We start from the raw sequence: 18,876 nt of genomic DNA on the forward strand, positions 1-18,876 counted from the left end.
TATTTTTGTCATGTTTAATTTTAATAGCATTGCCCAATATTTTTATTTGATTTAATTTTAATAGCCTTCCCCAATATTTTTATTTGATTTAATTTTAATAGCCTTCCCCGATAATTTTATATATATTATTTTAATAATCTCCCCCAATATTTGTATTATATTTAATTTTAATAGCCTTCCCTGATATTTTTATATATATAATTTTAATAACCTCCACCAATATTTGTATTATATTTAATTTTAATAACCTTCCCCAATATTTCTTTATATTTATTTTAATAACCATCCCCAGTATAGCCTTTCCTATTTTTATATTATATTTTATTTCAATAGCCTTCTCCGTTATCTTTATTATATACTATTTTAATAACCTTTCCCAATATCATATTTAATTTTAATAACCTTCCCAAATGTGTGTATTATATTTTATTTAAATAGCCTTTCCTAATATTTATATTATATTTTATTAAAAAGAAAAAAAGAAAAATCATTTTTTTATTTTTTTTTTTTATTTGTGGTGGCCGTAATTCTTTTGTGGCGGGCCGCCACAAATAAATGAATGTGTGGGAAACCCTGCCAATATTTTAATTATATTAAATTTTAATAGCCTTCCCCAATATTTTTTATACATTATTTTAATAGCCTTTCCCAATATTTTACTATATATTATTTTAATAACCTTCCCCAACATTTTAATTATATTAAATTTTAATAGCCTTCCCCAATATTTTTTATACATTATTTTAATAGCCTTTCCCAATATTTTACTATATATTATTTTAATAACCTTCCCCAACATTTTAATTATATTAAATTTTAATAGCCTTCCCCAATATTTTTTATATATTATTTTAATAACCTTCCCCAATATTTTCACTAGATTCAATTTTAATAGCCTTCCCCAATATTTTTATCATGTTTAATTTTAATAGCCTTTCCTAATATTTATATGATATTTCAGTAGCGTTTCCCATTATTTTTTTATGTATTGTTTTTATAACCTTCCCAATATCATATTTAATTTTTATAGCCTTCCTAAATATTTGTATTATATTTAATTTAAAATGCCTTCCTTAATATTTTTATTTATTTTTATTTTAATAGCATTCCCCAATATTTTAATTATATTTAATTATATCTAATTTTATTAGCCTTCCCAAAATATTTGTATTGTAATAATCTTCCCAACATTTGTATTATATTTTATATGACCCCAAAGGGAAAAAGCGGTAGAAAAATGGATGGATGGATGAACATCCCTAATTCTGTAAGCACTTTGAATTGCTTTTAGTGCAAATTGTGCTCATAAACAAACTTTCCTTGCCTTGATTATATTTTGTTTTGATAGCCTTCCATTAAATTTTTATTACATATTTTCTATATCTTAACCCAAAACTATTATTTTATTTTAATAGCCTTTCCCAATATTTCATAAATCTTTCATTTGCTCTTCATACTTTTTTGTGATGTTCTGACAGGGTACGTTTAATTTGATATTTCAAATGAAACTATAAAAATAAGCTCTAAACTAAAACAAAAAAAAACATTATTAGCATTAGCATGCTAGCTTGGAACTTTCCACATACTCAACTATTTTTTCTTCTTTTTAATTATTTTTCATGGCGTTCTGAAGGAGTTGTTTGAGTTCACCCTTTAGAAACAATTGTAAAAACAATACGAAAAAAAAACCCTTGTTAGCATTAGCTTATTAGCATTAGCATGCAAACTTGTAACATTCAATATTTTCACCTATTTTATTAGTTTGTCCTTTATCCTTTTATATGACGTTCTGACAGTTCGTTCTGACAGTTTGTTTGAGTTTACGTTTTAGATACAATCGTAAAAACTGAGCGGTCGAACAAAATTAAAGAAAACCTTCATTAGCATTACAATGCTGGATTGTGACCTTCAATATTCTCATCTTTTTTGGAGGTTTGTTTGTATTCTTTATCGTGATGTTCAAACAAGGTACTTTCAATTTATTGTTTCAATGAAACTGTTAAAAAATGAAGTGCGGACCAAAATAAAAAACAAAAAACAAAGAAACCCCATACTAGCATTAACATGCTAGCTTGTAACGCTCAAAATTTTCATCTATTTTTTTATGTATTTGTTTGGTCTTCATTGTTTTTCAATATTTCAAAACATTAAACTAAACATCGTCTGTCAGAACATCTAAAAAAATAATAGGGAACAAACTAAAAAAAACAAATAGGTGAAAATGTTGACGGTTACACGCCAGCATGCTAATGCTAATAAGATAATGCTAACAAGGGTTTTCTTTCGCATTGTTTTTACAATTGTTTCCAAAGGGTGAACTCAAACAAACTCCTTCAGAACATCATGATGAGAATCAAGAAGAAGAAATTAATCTATAGATTAATCCATGGATAAATATATGGAAAGTTTCAAACTAGCATGCTAATGCTAATATGCTAATAAGCTAATGCTAACAAGGGTTTTCTTTGGTATTGTTTTTTACAATTGTTTCTAAAGGGTGAACTCAAACAAACTACTTCAGAAAATCACGAAAAAGAATGAAGAAGAAAAGAGTAGATGAATACATGGAAAGTTACAAGCTAGAATGCTAATGCTAATAAACTAATTCTAACAAGGATTTTCTTTTGTATTGTTTTTACAATTGCTTCTAAAGGGTGAATTCAAACAAACTCCTTCTGAAAATCATGAAAAAGAATCAAAAAGAAGAAAAAAATAGATGAATATATGGAAAATTACAAGCAAGCATGCTAATGCTAATATGCTAATAAGCGTTTTCCTTCGTATTGTTTTTACAATTGTTTCTAAAGGGTGAACTCAAACAAACTCCTTCAGAACATCATGAAAAATAATTAAAAATAATTTAAAAATAGGGAAAGTTACAAGCTAGCATGCTAATGCTAATATGCTAATGCTAACATGGGGTTTTTTATCGTATTGTTTATACAATTGTTTCTAAAAGGGTGAACTCAAACAAACTCCTTCAGAACATCATGAAAAATAATTTAAAATAATTTAAAAATAGGGAAAGTTACAAGGTAGCATGCTAATGCTAATATGCAAATACTAACATGTTTTTTTTTTATTGTATTGCTTTTACAATTGTTTCCAAAGAGTGATCTCAAACAAACTCCTTCAGAACATCATGAAAAATAATTAAAACATTTTTTAAAAAATATGGAAAGTTACAAGCTAGCATGCTAATGCTATAAAGCTAATGCTAACATGGGTTTTTTTATCGTATTGTTTATACAATTGTTTTTTAAAGGGAGAACTCAAACAAACTCCTTCAGAACATCATGAAAAATAATTAAAAATAATTTTAAAAATATGGAAAGTTACAAGCTAGCATGCTAATGCTAATATGCTAACATGGGTTTTTTTATCGTATTGTTTTTACAATTGTTTCTAAAGGGTGAACTCAAACAAACACCTTCAAAACATCATGAAAAATAATTTAGAAATTAAAAAAAATATATGGAAAGTTACAAGCTAGCATGCTAATGCTAATAAGCTAATGCCAACAAGGTTTTTTTTCCGTATTGTTTTTACAATTGTTTTTTAAAGGGAGAACTCAAACAAACTCCTTCAGAACTTCATGAAAAATAATTAAAAATAATTTAAAAATAGGGAGAGTTACAAGCTAGCATGCTACTGCTAATATGCTAATGCTAACATGGGGTTTTTTTATCGTATTGCTTTTACAATTGTTTCCAAAGAGTGAACTCAAACAAACTCCTTCAGAACATCATGAAAAATAATTAAAACATTTTTTTAAAAATATGGAAAGTTACAAGCTAGCATGCTAATGCTAACAAGGGTTTTTTTTCCCGTATTGTTTTTACAATTTTTTTTTAAAGGGAGAACTCAAACAAACTCCTTCAGAACATCATGAAAAATAATTAAAAATATTTTTAAAAATATTGAAAGTTACAAGCTAGCATGCTAATGCTAATATGCTAATGCTAACATGGGTTTTTTTATCATATTGTTTATACAATTGTTTCTAAAAGTGTGAACTCGAACAAACTCCTTCAGAATATCATGAAAAATAATTAAAAATAATTTTAAAAATATGTAAAGTTACAAGCTAGCATGCTAATGCTAACAAGGTTTTTTTTCAGTATTGTTTTTACAATTTTTTTTAAAGGGTTAACTCAAACAAAGTCCTTAAGAACATCACGAAATATAATCAAAAATATTTTAAAAATATGGAAAGTTACAAAGTAGCATGCTAATGCTAATATGCAAATGTTAACATGTTTTTTTTTATCATATTGCTTTTACAATTGTTTCCAAAGAGGGATCTCAAACAAACTCCTTCAGAACATCATGAAAAATAATGAAAACATTTTTTTTAAAATATTGAAAGTTACAAGCTAGCATGCTAATACTAATAAGCTAATGCTAACAAGGTTTTTTTTTCCTTATTGTTTTTAAAATTGTTTTTTAAGGGGAGAACTCAAACAAAGTCCTTTAGAACATCACGAAATATAATCAAAAATATTTTAAAAATATGGAAAGCTACAAGCTAGCATGCTAATGCTAACATGCTAATGCTAACATGTGGTTTTTTTATCGTATTGTTTATACAATTGTTTCTAAAAGGGTGAACTCGAACAAACTCCTTCAGAACATCATGAAAAATAATTAAAAATAATTTTAAAAATATGTAAAGTTACAAGGTAGCTAGCTAAGGCTGCAAAGGAAATATAAATCACTTGTAAATAATCCAGCATGGAGGCTAAACGAGCATTATTCCACGGCAACGTGACCCACGCATGACCAAGAAATATCTGGCGTTAGCTCCTGGTGAGCCCACTATGCTAAATGAAGAAGATGAAGTGGACTCACCGACCCACTGCTGGTCTCTGCTGGTCTCCTGTGGTCTCTGCGGGCTGGGGTCACGTCAAAGCATCAAAAGACACACAAAAAAAAAAAAAAATCCAGGATCCTCAGCGTGGGATTTTTGAGGTTTGGCCCCAGGAAGAAGAAAGCCAAACAACACTCGATCGAAAGTCGATCCCGGTGGAGGGGAGGTCATAGCGCAGGGAAGCTCCCACGCAAAAACATTTCCACGCAGAAAAAAAAAAGACAATAAGCTCCAGGCAGCGGCGGAGGAAGAGGTTTGTCGATGCGGGGAAAAGAGTGCCGTGGTCCGGCCAGCCAGGAAGACTTCCTTCCGTCCTCAACACCGGGATGAGTCTGACAGGCGGGGGCGGGGCGAAGGCGGGGCTTCCGCGGAGTGGCGAGCTGTGATTGGTGGATCCTGTCGTGTGGAAGTTAACCCTTCATTGACTTGCATAGAAACTTCACCTGGCAGGTCATTTATTTACCTGCTTGTCTAATGTTTTTAAAGGCCTACTGAAACCAACCACGCGGTCTGATAGTTTATATATCAATGGTGAAATATTAAGATTGCGGCCTTTTTAGTTTATTAAATTGCAATTTCAAATTTTGAGAGAATTATCCTGTTGAAAACGTCACGGTTTGATGATGCATGCGCGTGACGTCACCGATTGTAGCGGACATTTTGATCCAGCACCTATCACAGCCAAAAGTTATCTCTTTTAATCGCATATTTACACAGTATTATGGACATCTGTGTTGCTGAATCTTTTGCAATTTGTTCAATGAATAATGGAGACGTCAAAGAAGAAAGATGTAGGTGGGAAGCGCTGCATTGCAGCTTTAAATTTCGAGCGAATTATCCTGTTGAAAACGTCACGGTATGATGACGTGTGACATCACGGATTGTAGCGGACATGTTGATCCAGCACCTGTCACAGCTAAAAGTCGTCTCTTTTCATCGCATATTTACACAGTATTCTGGACTTCTGTGTTGCTGAATCTTTTGCAATTTGTTTAATGAATAATGGAGACGTCAAAGAAGAAAGATGTAGGTGGGAAGCGTTGCATTGCGGCATTGCAGCTTTAATTTTCGAGCGAATTATCCTGTTGAAAACGTCACGGTATGATGACGTGTGACGTCACGGATTGTAGCGGCCATTTTGATCCAGCACCTGTCACAGCTAAAAGTTGTCTCTTTTCATCGCATATTTCCACATTATTCTGGACTTCTGTGTTGCTGAATCTTTTGCGATTTGTTCAATGAATAATGGAGACGTCAAAGAAGAAAGATGTAGGTGGGAAGCGGTGCATTGCGGCATTGCAACTTTAAATTTCGAGCGAATTATCCTGTTGAAAACGTCACGGTTTGATGATGCATGCGCGTGACGTCACCGATTGTAGCGGACATTTTGATCCAGCACATATCACAGCAAAAAGTTGTCTCTTTTAATCGCATATTTACACAGTATTCTGGACGTCTGTGTTGCTGAATCTTTTGCAATTTGTTCAATGAATAATGGAGACGTCAAAGAAGAAAGATGTAGGTGGGAAGCGGTGCATTGCGGCATTGCAACTTTAAATTTTGAGCGAATTATCCTGTTGAAAACGTCACGGTTTGATGACGTGTGCGCGTGACGTCACGGATTGTAGCGGACATTTTGATCCAGCACCTGTCACAGCTAAAAGTCGTCTCTTTTCATCGCATATTCACACAGTATTGTGCACTTCTGTGTTGCTGAATGTTTTGCAATTTGTTCAATGAATAATGGAGACGTCAAAGAAGAAAGATGTAGTTGGGAAGCGGTGCATTGCGGCATTGCAATTTTAAATTTTGAGCGAATTATCCTGTTGAAAACGTCACGGTTTGATGATGCAAGCGCGTGACGTCACGGATTGTAGCGGACATTTTGATCCAGTACCTATCACAGCTAAAAGTTGTCTCTTTTCATCGCATATTTGCACAGTATTCTGGACTTCTGTGTTGCTGAATCTTTTGCAATTTGTTCAATGAATAATGGAGACGTCAAAGAAGAAAGATGTAGGTGGGAAGCGGTGCATTGCGGCATTGCAACTTTAAATTTCGAGCGAATTATCCTGTTGAAAACGTCACGGTTTGATGATGCATGCGCGTGACGTCACGGATTGTAGCGGACATTTTGATCCAGCACCTGTCACAGCTAAAAGTCGTCTCTTTTCATCGCATATTTACACAGTATTCTGGACTTCTGTGTTGCTGAATCTTTTGCAATTTGTTCAATGAATAATGGAGACGTCAAAGAAGAAAGATGTAGGTGGGAAGCGGTGCATTGCGGCTGCCTTTAGAAACACAAACACAGCCGGTGTTTCCTTGTTTACATTCACGAAGGTGAAGCTTTACTATGGAACAGAGCGGTCAGGCGAACATGGTTCTCTACCACATGTCAACCAGCAGGTTTCGATGAGAAAATGGTGGTAATAAGTCGTCTCTTACCGTAGACACGAGCAAAGCTTGCGTCGTTCCTCGTGCACCTGTCAAAGACGCAGCTGCGGACTCTCTTGCCTCCTCCGACCGGATGCTTCCACCGTGGAGGAAGGGGGAAAAAAAGCTCAGCCCGGCCCCAACGGCTGCCGTCGCTTCGCCTCGTTGAGAAACTTGGCTTTTCCTCAGAGACACTGGCGTTCACCACACCCGTGGCCACACCCCTCCGACTTTCAGGTACAACTATATAATCTCACTAAAACACTAGTAACACAATAAGCAGATAAGGGATTTTCCAGAATTATCCTAGTAAATGTGTCTAATAACATCTAAATCACTCCCACCGCCCTCGCCTTTTTTTTTGTAGTCCTTCACTCTCACTTTCCTCATCCACAAATCTTTCATCCTCGCTCAAATTAATGGTGAAATCGTCGCTTTCTCGGTCCGAATTATTGTTATTTTTTTATAATTTATTTGACAGGGAGAGTACAACAAAACATTGCGACCCACAGCGAACCCGTGTCAAAGTACATAATACTTCTAGCCACAGGCTCTTTTGCAAGCCTTAATTGTCCCTAAAAAAAAAAGAGAAAAGTGTCAAACACATACAGAAGGATTAAGAAAAGTACAAAAATAAAATAATAAAAATATTTGGCCATTATTCCCCATTTGTCCATTTCTACACCCAGTTCTGGTGCTCACTGCTGATGTCTCAAATTAACTCCAATAATCACATTTGGACTGGATTTAAGTCAAGTGTATCAAAAATATGTGGGCAATTTAAACTTTTGACGGTTTTGTTTTTGTTTTACATAAAATGTTTTAGGGAAATAGAAAAAATTAGATAAAGAAAAAAACAAATATGTAATGGAAAAGCTTGGTGTTCTACGTTTTATTTAAATAAATAAACAACGTTTTTTATTTGAATAGAAAACATTAATGCAACATAAAATAAACAATGTTTTATAAAAATAGACCAAAATATATCTAAAATATATGTTGTTTTTTTGTTTTTTTACATTTTCTGAAATATATTTATAAACGTAAAGGTTTTTATGATTGGGTGCTCACTGCTAATTTTTTATTTAAATAAAACATATAAATAATGTTAAGAAAAATATTTTTTTTTTATGTAAATAGAAAAAAATATGTATAGAAAACATTTTTTTTTTATTTTTCATTTTCTGAAATACGTTTATTAAGATCTGAAGCGAGGATGTCGTCGTGGCTTGTGCAGCCCTTTGAGACACTTGTGATTTAGGGCTATATAAATAAACATTGATTGATTGATTGATTGATTGATTGATAAACATAATGATTTTTATAATTGGGTGCTGACTGATCCTTTTTTATTTAAATGAAAAAAATTAAGAATATCAAAAAATAAAATAAACAACGTTTTAGTATTGAAAAAAATTTAGAAAATATATTTTTTTATTTTCTGAAATATGTTTATAAATGTAATGTTTTTGTGATTGGGTGCTCACTGCTCATTTTTTTTATTGAAATAGAAAAATTAAATAATATTTGAAAAAATAAACTATGTTTTATGTAAATAGAAAAAAATACATTGAAAATATATATATATTTTTTCAATTTTTCTGAAATATGTTTATAAATGTAATGATTTTTAAGATTAGGTAGTCACTGCTAATTTTTATTTTAATATGTAACATTAAAATAATATTTAAAAAATAAACAATGTTTTATGTGGATGGATAAAATATATAGAAAATATATATTTTTTATTTTTTGTAATATGTTTATGAACGTAATGATTTTTAAGATTGGGTTCTCCCTGCTAATTTTTTACTTAAATAAAAAATGTAAAAATAATATTTAAAAAAATAAACAATGGAAAAAAACATATCCATCCATCCATCCATTTTCTGCCGCTTATTCCCTTTGGGGCCACGGGGGGCGCTGGTGCCTATCTCAGCTACAATCTGGCGGAAGGCGGGGCACAGAAAATATGCTTTGTTTATTTCCTAAAATATGTTTATAAACGTAATGATTTTTATGATTGGGTGCTCACTGCTCGTTTTTTATTTAAATAGAAAAAAAAAATAATGAATTTAAAAAAATAAACAATGTTTTATGTAAATAGAAAAAAACAAATAGAAAATATATTTTGTTTATTTTCTGAAATATGTTTATAAATGTAATCTTTTTTATGAATCGGTACTCACCGCTCATTTTTTTATTTAAATAGAAAAAATAATATAAAAAACAAACAATGTGTTATGTAAATAGAAAAAAATATATAGAGAATATATATATATACATATATATATATATATATATATAAAGAGAGAGAGAGAGAGAGAGAGAGAGAGAGAGAGAGAGAGAGAGAGAGAGAGAGAGAGAGAGAGAAAGAAAGAGAGAATATATATATATATACATATACATATATGTATATATATATATATATATATATCTGCGATGAGGTGGCGACTTATCCAGGCTGTACCCCGCCTTCTGCCCGATTGTGGCTGAGATAGGCGCCAACGCCCCCCGCTACCCCAAAGGTGAATAAGCGGTAGAAAATGGATGGATGGATATATATATATATATATATATATATATATATCTGCGATGATGTGGCGACTTGTCCAGGGTGTACACCGCCTTCTGCCCGATTGTAGCTGAGATAGGCGCCAGCGCCCCCCGCTACCCTAAAAGTGAATAAGCGGTAGAAAATAGATGGATGGATGTATATATATATATATATATTTTTTTCTTTCTGAAATATGTTTATAAACGTATTGATTTTTATGATTGGGTGCTCACTGCTCATTTGTATTTAAATATAAAAAACAAATTATATAAATATATATATATATTTTTTAATCTATTTTTTTTAATTTTATGTAAATAGAAAAAAAACATATCGAAAATATATTTTTTTAATTATCTAAATTATAGGTTAATGATGACTTATATGATCGGGTGCTCACTGCTCTCTGCTAAGATCGTTCATAAACTGAGAGTACAGTTGCTGTTTTTAGAAAGCAAAGTTTGTTTTTAAGGACCAACAACAAACAAAAACAGCCATCAAAGATCCTCTATATGACAGGAACCTTCTGCAGCTTTGTAAGGAGTTCACGACGTCACTCGTAAAAAAAAAAAAAAAAAAAAAAAAAAAAAGAGCATGTTTAGTTTGAAACCCGTTATTGAGTTGCAATGACAAAGTGTAAAATATGCCATGCATGGTGTTGTAATTACATGTGTTGTAATCACATGTGTTGTAATTACATGTGTTGTAATCACATGTGTTGTAATTACATGTGTTGTAATCACATGTGTTGTAATTACATGTGTTGTAATCACATGTGTTGTAATTACATGTGTTGTAATCACATGTGTTGTAATTACATGTGTTGTAATCACATGTGTTGTAATTACATGTGTTGTAATCACATGTGTTGTAATTACATGTGTTGTAATCACGTGTGTTGTAATTACATGTGTTGTAATTACATGTGTTGTAATTACATGTGTTGTAATCACATGTGTTGTAATTACATGTGTTGTAATCACATGTGTTGTAATCACGTGTGTTGTAATTACATGTGTTGTAATCACATGTGTTGTAATTACATGTGTTGTAATCACATGTGTTGTAATTACATGTGTTGTAATTACATGTGTTGTAATTACATGTGTTGTAATCACATGTGTTGTAATTACATGTGTTGTAATTACATGTGTTGTAATCACATGTGTTGTAATTACATGTGTTGTAATCACATGTGTTGTAATCACATGTGTTGTAATTACATGTGTTGTAATCACATGTGTTGTAATTACATGTGTTGTAATCACATGTGTTGTAATCACGTGTGTTGTAATCACATGTGTTGTAATCACATGTGTTGTAATTACATGTGTTGTAATCACATGTGTTGTAATTACATGTGTTGTAATCACATGTGTTGTAATTACATGTGTTGTAATTACATGTGTTGTAATCACATGTGTTGTAATCACATGTGTTGTAATTACATGTGTTGTAATCACATCTGTTGTAATTACATGTGTTGTAATTACATGTGTTGTAATCACATGTGTTGTAATCACATGTGTTGTAATCACGTGTGTTGTAATTACATGTGTTGTAATTACATGTGTTGTAATTACATGTGTTGTAATCACATGTGTTGTAATCACATGTGTTGTAATCACATGTGTTGTAATCACATGTGTTGTAATCACATGTGTTGTAATCACATGTGTTGTAATCACATGTGTTGTAATCACATGTGTTGTAATTACATGTGTTGTAATCACATGTGTTGTAATCACATGTGTTGTAATCACATGTGTTGTAATTACATGTGTTGTAATCACATGTGTTGTAATTACATGTGTTGTAATCACATGTGTTGTAATTACATGTGTTGTAATTACATGTGTTGTAATCACTTGTGTTGTAATTACATGTGTTGTAATCACATGTGTTGTAATTACATGTGTTGTAATTACATGTGTTGTAATCACATGTGTTGTAATCACATGTGTTGTAATTACATGTGTTGTAATCACATGTGTTGTAATCACATGTGTTGTAATCACATGTGTTGTAATTACATGTGTTGTAATCACATGTGTTGTAATCACATGTGTTGTAATTACATGTGTTGTAATCACATGTGTTGTAATTACATGTGTTGTAATCACATGTGTTGTAATTACATGTGTTGTAATCACATGTGTTGTAATTACATGTGTTGTAATCACGTGTGTTGTAATTACATGTGTTGTAATTACATGTGTTGTAATTACATGTGTTGTAATCACATGTGTTGTAATTACATGTGTTGTAATCACATGTGTTGTAATCACGTGTGTTGTAATTACATGTGTTGTAATCACATGTGTTGTAATTACATGTGTTGTAATCACATGTGTTGTAATTACATGTGTTGTAATTACATGTGTTGTAATTACATGTGTTGTAATCACATGTGTTGTAATTACATGTGTTGTAATTACATGTGTTGTAATCACATGTGTTGTAATTACATGTGTTGTAATCACATGTGTTGTAATCACATGTGTTGTAATTACATGTGTTGTAATCACATGTGTTGTAATTACATGTGTTGTAATCACATGTGTTGTAATCACGTGTGTTGTAATCACATGTGTTGTAATCACATGTGTTGTAATTACATGTGTTGTAATTACATGTGTTGTAATTACATGTGTTGTAATCACATGTGTTGTAATTACATGTGTTGTAATTACATGTGTTGTAATCACATGTGTTGTAATCACATGTGTTGTAATTACATGTGTTGTAATCACATCTGTTGTAATTACATGTGTTGTAATTACATGTGTTGTAATCACATGTGTTGTAATCACATGTGTTGTAATCACGTGTGTTGTAATTACATGTGTTGTAATTACATGTGTTGTAATTACATGTGTTGTAATCACATGTGTTGTAATCACATGTGTTGTAATCACATGTGTTGTAATCACATGTGTTGTAATCACATGTGTTGTAATCACATGTGTTGTAATCACATGTGTTGTAATCACATGTGTTGTAATTACATGTGTTGTAATCACATGTGTTGTAATCACATGTGTTGTAATCACATGTGTTGTAATTACATGTGTTGTAATCACATGTGTTGTAATTACATGTGTTGTAATCACATGTGTTGTAATTACATGTGTTGTAATTACATGTGTTGTAATCACTTGTGTTGTAATTACATGTGTTGTAATCACATGTGTTGTAATTACATGTGTTGTAATTACATGTGTTGTAATCACATGTGTTGTAATCACATGTGTTGTAATTACATGTGTTGTAATCACATGTGTTGTAATCACATGTGTTGTAATCACATGTGTTGTAATTACATGTGTTGTAATCACATGTGTTGTAATCACATGTGTTGTAATTACATGTGTTGTAATCACATGTGTTGTAATTACATGTGTTGTAATTACATGTGTTGTAATTACATGTGTTGTAATCACATGTGTTGTAATTACATGTGTTGTAATCACATGTGTTGTAATCACATGTGTTGTAATCACATGCATGTTCGGAATAAACACAACAGCAATATATCAGCTGTATTACAACACATTCTTGCACAACGCTGACACCTGCTGGTCACACTAGGTAACTGTCCTCTCCAGGGACCCACTTTTGTGCTGCTTTATTCTTTTTCCATCCATTCATCCTTTTTCTACCGCATACTCCCGTTGGGGTCGCTGGTGCCTAATACTAATAATTGTTAAAAAAAAAAAAGAAGTAACACTTTCCACCGCATAATATGAATTAAATACAAGAAAATAAGAGTGAGATATATTAATCACTTTACTTGGAGGAAGCCATTATTATGTACATATATATATATATAGATATATATATCTATATATCTATATATATATATATGTATATACGGTTATATATACATTATATATGTATATATACACATTCATATACATATATATACAATCACACACATTTATATATACATTTATGTACATTTTTATATATATGTATGCATGTGTATATGTATGTATACATCCATTTATATATATATGAATATATATATGTATATATATATAGGAGGAAGCCATTATTATGTACATATACACATATATATGTATATACGGTTATATATACATTATATATATATGTATATATACACATTCATATGTGTATATATATACAATCACACACATTTATATATACATTTATGTACATCCATCCATCCATTTTCTACCGCTTATTCCCTTTCGGGGTTGCGGGGGGCGCTGGCGCCTATCTCAGCTACAATCGGGCGGAAGGCGGGGTACACCCTGGACAAGTCGCCACCTCTATATATATATGTATGTATGTGTATATGTATGTATACATCATTTATATATATATTTACATTTATATATACAATATATATGTGTATATACACGCATTCATATACATATATATATATACACACAAACATACATTTATATATATATACTGTATATATATATATGTAAGTTTATATGTATGTATATATGTATACATCCATTTATTTATATATTTATTTATATATATACATACACACACATTTATATATGTGTATATGTATGTATATATGTATACATCCATTTATATACATATACATTTATATATACACGTTTATATATACATTATATATATGTGTATATATACACATTCTTATACTTATATATATATGTATATATATACACACACACACACATTTCTATATACACATTTATGTACATTTTTATATATATATTTATGTATGTGTATATGTATGTATATATGTATACATCCATTTATGTATACACATACATTTATATATACACTATATATATATGTGTATATACACGCATTCATATACATATACACACACACATTTATATTTACACATTTATATATATGTATGTATGTGTATATGTATGTATATATGTATACATCCATTTATATATATATATGTGTGTATATGTATGTATATATGTATACATCCATTTATATATATATATGTGTGTATATGTATGTATATATGTATACATCCATTTATTTATATATATAAATATACTGTATATATATATATATATATATATAAATGTACATATAAATGTGTGTATACATATACACACACACTCTCACACACAAACACAATGATAGCTGTCAAAAATAAGTAAACTCATGTGATTATTAAAAATAAATAAATGATGGCATTATGAAGTAATTCAATAACAACGTACAGAATTTACCTTGGAGAGTGGACTTCTACGGCATGTCCTTCCAGCGGCTCCTCCGCCATCCACACCAGCAGCAGCAGCTTCTCCATATTTTCATGGATACATGTCCAGTTAGATATTACTTTAGCATCAACCGCTGGGGTTCCACTCATTCTGTTCCAGTGTGGAGCGGACGAGCTGCGGCACGACGCACTATGTCACGTTTCTAATGATTTCTTTCTTTAATTCAACGGACGTCGTCCACGTCTTCTTCTCAGCACCGTCCTCTACGCTCACTTCCTCCGCTCCCACACTTTGAAAAACAAAAGTCATGTCCGTCTATACTATATTTTTACGATAAAATCCTGCAGCTAATTTGCTAGAATTTTACTATGAAAATGCAGTTTTATATTTATAGTAAAAAAAAAAAAAAATACTGTAAAATTCACAATAAAATGTTATCAACTGAGCTGCCAGTTTTTGTACCGTGAAAAACACTGGTACTGTTTTGGCCATTTACAGTAACATGCTGAAAAAAAAACTGTGTAAAATTTTTGCGACTGACCTGTCGGTTGTTTACTGTAAAATTTTTGCGACTGACCTGTCGGTTGTTTACTGTAAAATTTTTGCGACTGACCTGTCGGTTTTTTACTGTAAAATTTTTGCGACTGACCTGTCGGTTTTTTACAATAAACTTTTTGCGATTTACTTGTTGTTTTTTTCTGTAAAATGTTAATGTAAAATTTTTGCGACTGACCTGTTTTTTACTGTGAAACTTTTACTGTAATATGTTTGCGACTGACTTGTCGTTTTTTTACTGTAAAATTTTTACTGTATAATTCTTGCGACTGACCTGTTGTTTTTTTACTGTAAAATGTTTGCTAGTGACCTGTTGGTTTTTTACTGTTACTTTTTACTGTAAACTTTTTGCCACTGACCTGTTGGTTTTTTACTGTGAAAGTTTTACTGTAAAATGTTTGCGACTGACCTGTCGGTATTTTACTGTAAAATTTTTACTGTAAAATTTTTGCGACTGACCTGTTGGTTTTTTACTGTAAAATCTTTGCTAGTGACCTGTTGGTTTTTTATTGTTAATTTTTACTGTAAAATTTTTACGACTGACCTGTTGGTTTTTTATTGTTAATTTTTACTGTAAAATTTTTGCGACTGACCTGTTGGTTTTTTACTGTGACAGTTTTACTGCAAAATGTTTGCGACTGACGTCTCGGTATTTTTACTGTAACATTTTTACTGTAAAATTTTTGCGACTGACCTGCTGGTTTTTTACTGTAAAATTTTTGCTAGTGACCTGTTGGTTTTTTAGTGTTAATTTTTACTGTAAATTTTTTCCGACGGACCTGTTGGTTTTTTTACTGTAAAATTTTTGCGACTGATCTGTCGTTTTTTTACTGTAAAATTTTTGCGACTGACCTGTAGGTTTTTTACTGTGAAAGTTTTACTGTAATATGTTTGCGACTGACCTGTCGGTTTTTTACTGTAAAATTTTTACTGTAAAATTTTTGCGACTGACCTGTTGGTTTTTTATTCTAAAATGTTTGCTAGTGACCTGTTGTTTTTTTACTGTTAATTTTTACTGTAAAATTTTTGCGACTGACATGTTTTTTTACTGTGAAAGTTTTACTGCAAAATGTTTGCGACTGACCTGTCGGTATTTTTACTGTAAAATTTTCACAGTAAAATGTTTGTGACTGCCCTGTTGGTTTTTTTACTGTAAAATTTTTGCTAGTGACCTGTTGGTTTTTTACTGTTAATTTTTACTGTAAAATTTTTGCGACGCACCTGTCGGTTTTTTACTGTAAAATTTTTGCGACTGATCTGTCGTTTTTTTACTGTAAAATGTTTGCGACTGACCTGTTGGTTTTTTACTGTAAATTTTTAACGGTAAAATTTTCGCGACTGACCTCTCGGTTTTTTACTGTAAAATCGACTCTTTTTTTTTCTTCATCAAATGCATTGGCAATTGTGTAACGATATCATTCAGTGTTAGAAGTGGCAAATACGGCCCTTTATGAAAACGAGTTTGACACCAATTTTCCTAAAGGAACTCTCCTGAAGGAACCAATAAATAACTATTTATCTACCCCTGATTTAGTAAGACCGGAAGTTTTGGGCGAATCTTACGGGGCTCGTTTGCTATGCCAACTACAGGGAATGCTTGTAACTCAAATACAAGTACATGATTTAAACACTGCTCCTGTACGGCATTTAAAAAAAAAGTGTATTTGTGTTCGAACAATGGGCTCTTTTTTAATAATGCAAGCAATAATTATCCTGTAGAGAGGCGGAGCCGGCGAACGAGCAGCGGGGCAGGGCACGCTGGAGCCCTGCCCAAGATGGCGGCAAGGAGGCGGAGAATGCGGTTGAGCAGATAGGCGGGGCGTGCGGGAGAGACTCTACGAGCGAGATCAGGTGTGTGGCTCGCACACCGGGAAACAATTAAAATTTCTCCTTACGCTGCATAAAAGGGGAGAAGGAGGAGAGATCGGGGCAGAAGGAGTTGCAACGACGGATGAAGAGCGGCAGCAGCGAAAACAAACAGCAGACGAGGACGACGACAACGGCGGCTGAAAAGCGATCCAACCCGGCAAGAGAAACCTTATTGCAAGATAAACGAGAGTCAAACCTGTTCAAGCGATCATGTCCTTCCTGAGTGGTCCATGGAACCCGAGCGACAGGGAGAGTCGTTCACAATCACGTTTAATCCAAATTTAAAAGTGTGATTAATTAGATTTAAAAAATAAATGGTTTGACAGCACTAAATCGGCATTTTTACACAATTGTAGAAGCGTGCAAAGAAAGACACGACGGCAGAAAGGACATGAAATGTACTTTAAGGGAGTCGTCAACATTCATGTACAACAGGGATCACAAACGCGATGCAGACAGTCTTCAGAGTCGTCCTGCATTCTGGCGCTCGTACCCAAGAAGGACCCTTCATTAGGTACATGGAGTCAAATAGTGGCATTGTATTTATCATTAATACTATTTCTGAGTAAAAAGCCAATATATACTGGTTATTTTTCACAGATGATGGCCTCAGAATATTTATTCACAAAAGCCAGAAACAGTGAAGTTGTCACGTTATGTAAATGCTAAATAAAAAGAGAATACAATGATTTGCAAATCCTTTTCAATTTATATTCAGTTGAATAGACCACAAAGAAAAGATATTTCTTGTTCACACTGAGAAAAGTCTTGTTTTTTTGCAAAAGATCGTTAACTTAGGATTTAATGACAACAACACATTGCAAAAAAAGTTGTCTGGACAGGTCTGGACTACAGGCAGGCCAGCCTAGTACCTGCACTCTCTTACTATGAAGCCATGCTGTTGTAACACGTGGCTTGGCATTGTCTTGCTGAAATAAGTAGGGGCGTCCATGATACATTACAGTATGTTGCTCCAAAAGCTGTATGTACCTTTCAGCATTAATGGTGCCTTCACCGATGTGTAAGTTACCCATGCCTTGGCCACTAATGCACCCCCATACCATCACACTTGCGGCCTTTTACACTTTGCGCCTAGAACAATCCGGATGGTTCTTATCCTCTTTAGTCCGGAGGCCACGACGTCCACAGTTTCCAAAAGAAATTCGAAATGTGGACTCGTCAGACCACAGAACACTTTTCCACTTTGTATCAGTCCCTCTTAAATGAGCTAGGGGCCCAGCGAAGCCGGCGGCGTTTCTGGGTGTTGCTGATAAATGGCTTTGGCTTTGCGTAGTAGAGTTTTAACTTGCACTTACAGATGTAGCGACCAACTGTAGTTACTGACAGTGGTTTTCTGAAGTGTTCCTGAGCCCATGCGGTGATATCCTTTACAC

At 32.4% G+C, this 18,876-nt stretch overlaps 1 protein-coding gene across 5 annotated transcripts in view; it reads right to left on the minus strand.

Moving 5' to 3' along the window:
- The window catches only part of src (v-src avian sarcoma (Schmidt-Ruppin A-2) viral oncogene homolog), a 101,995-nt gene extending 96,799 nt beyond the window's left edge, over positions 1-5,196 (minus strand). For 4 of the 5 annotated variants that reach the window (XM_061902649.1, XM_061902647.1, XM_061902648.1 and 1 more), the window contains exon 1: positions 4,852-5,196. The gene's annotated coding sequence lies outside the window, so the exon portion shown is untranslated. The remainder of the gene's footprint in view (positions 1-4,851) is intronic. The other variant, XM_061902646.1, reaches the window with a different exon arrangement.
- Positions 5,197-18,876: the final 13,680 nt, after the last annotated feature.

Source organism: Nerophis ophidion, linkage group LG06 (genome assembly GCF_033978795.1).
Source record: "Nerophis ophidion isolate RoL-2023_Sa linkage group LG06, RoL_Noph_v1.0, whole genome shotgun sequence".
NCBI classification, from domain to species: Eukaryota; Metazoa; Chordata; class Actinopteri; order Syngnathiformes; family Syngnathidae; genus Nerophis; species Nerophis ophidion.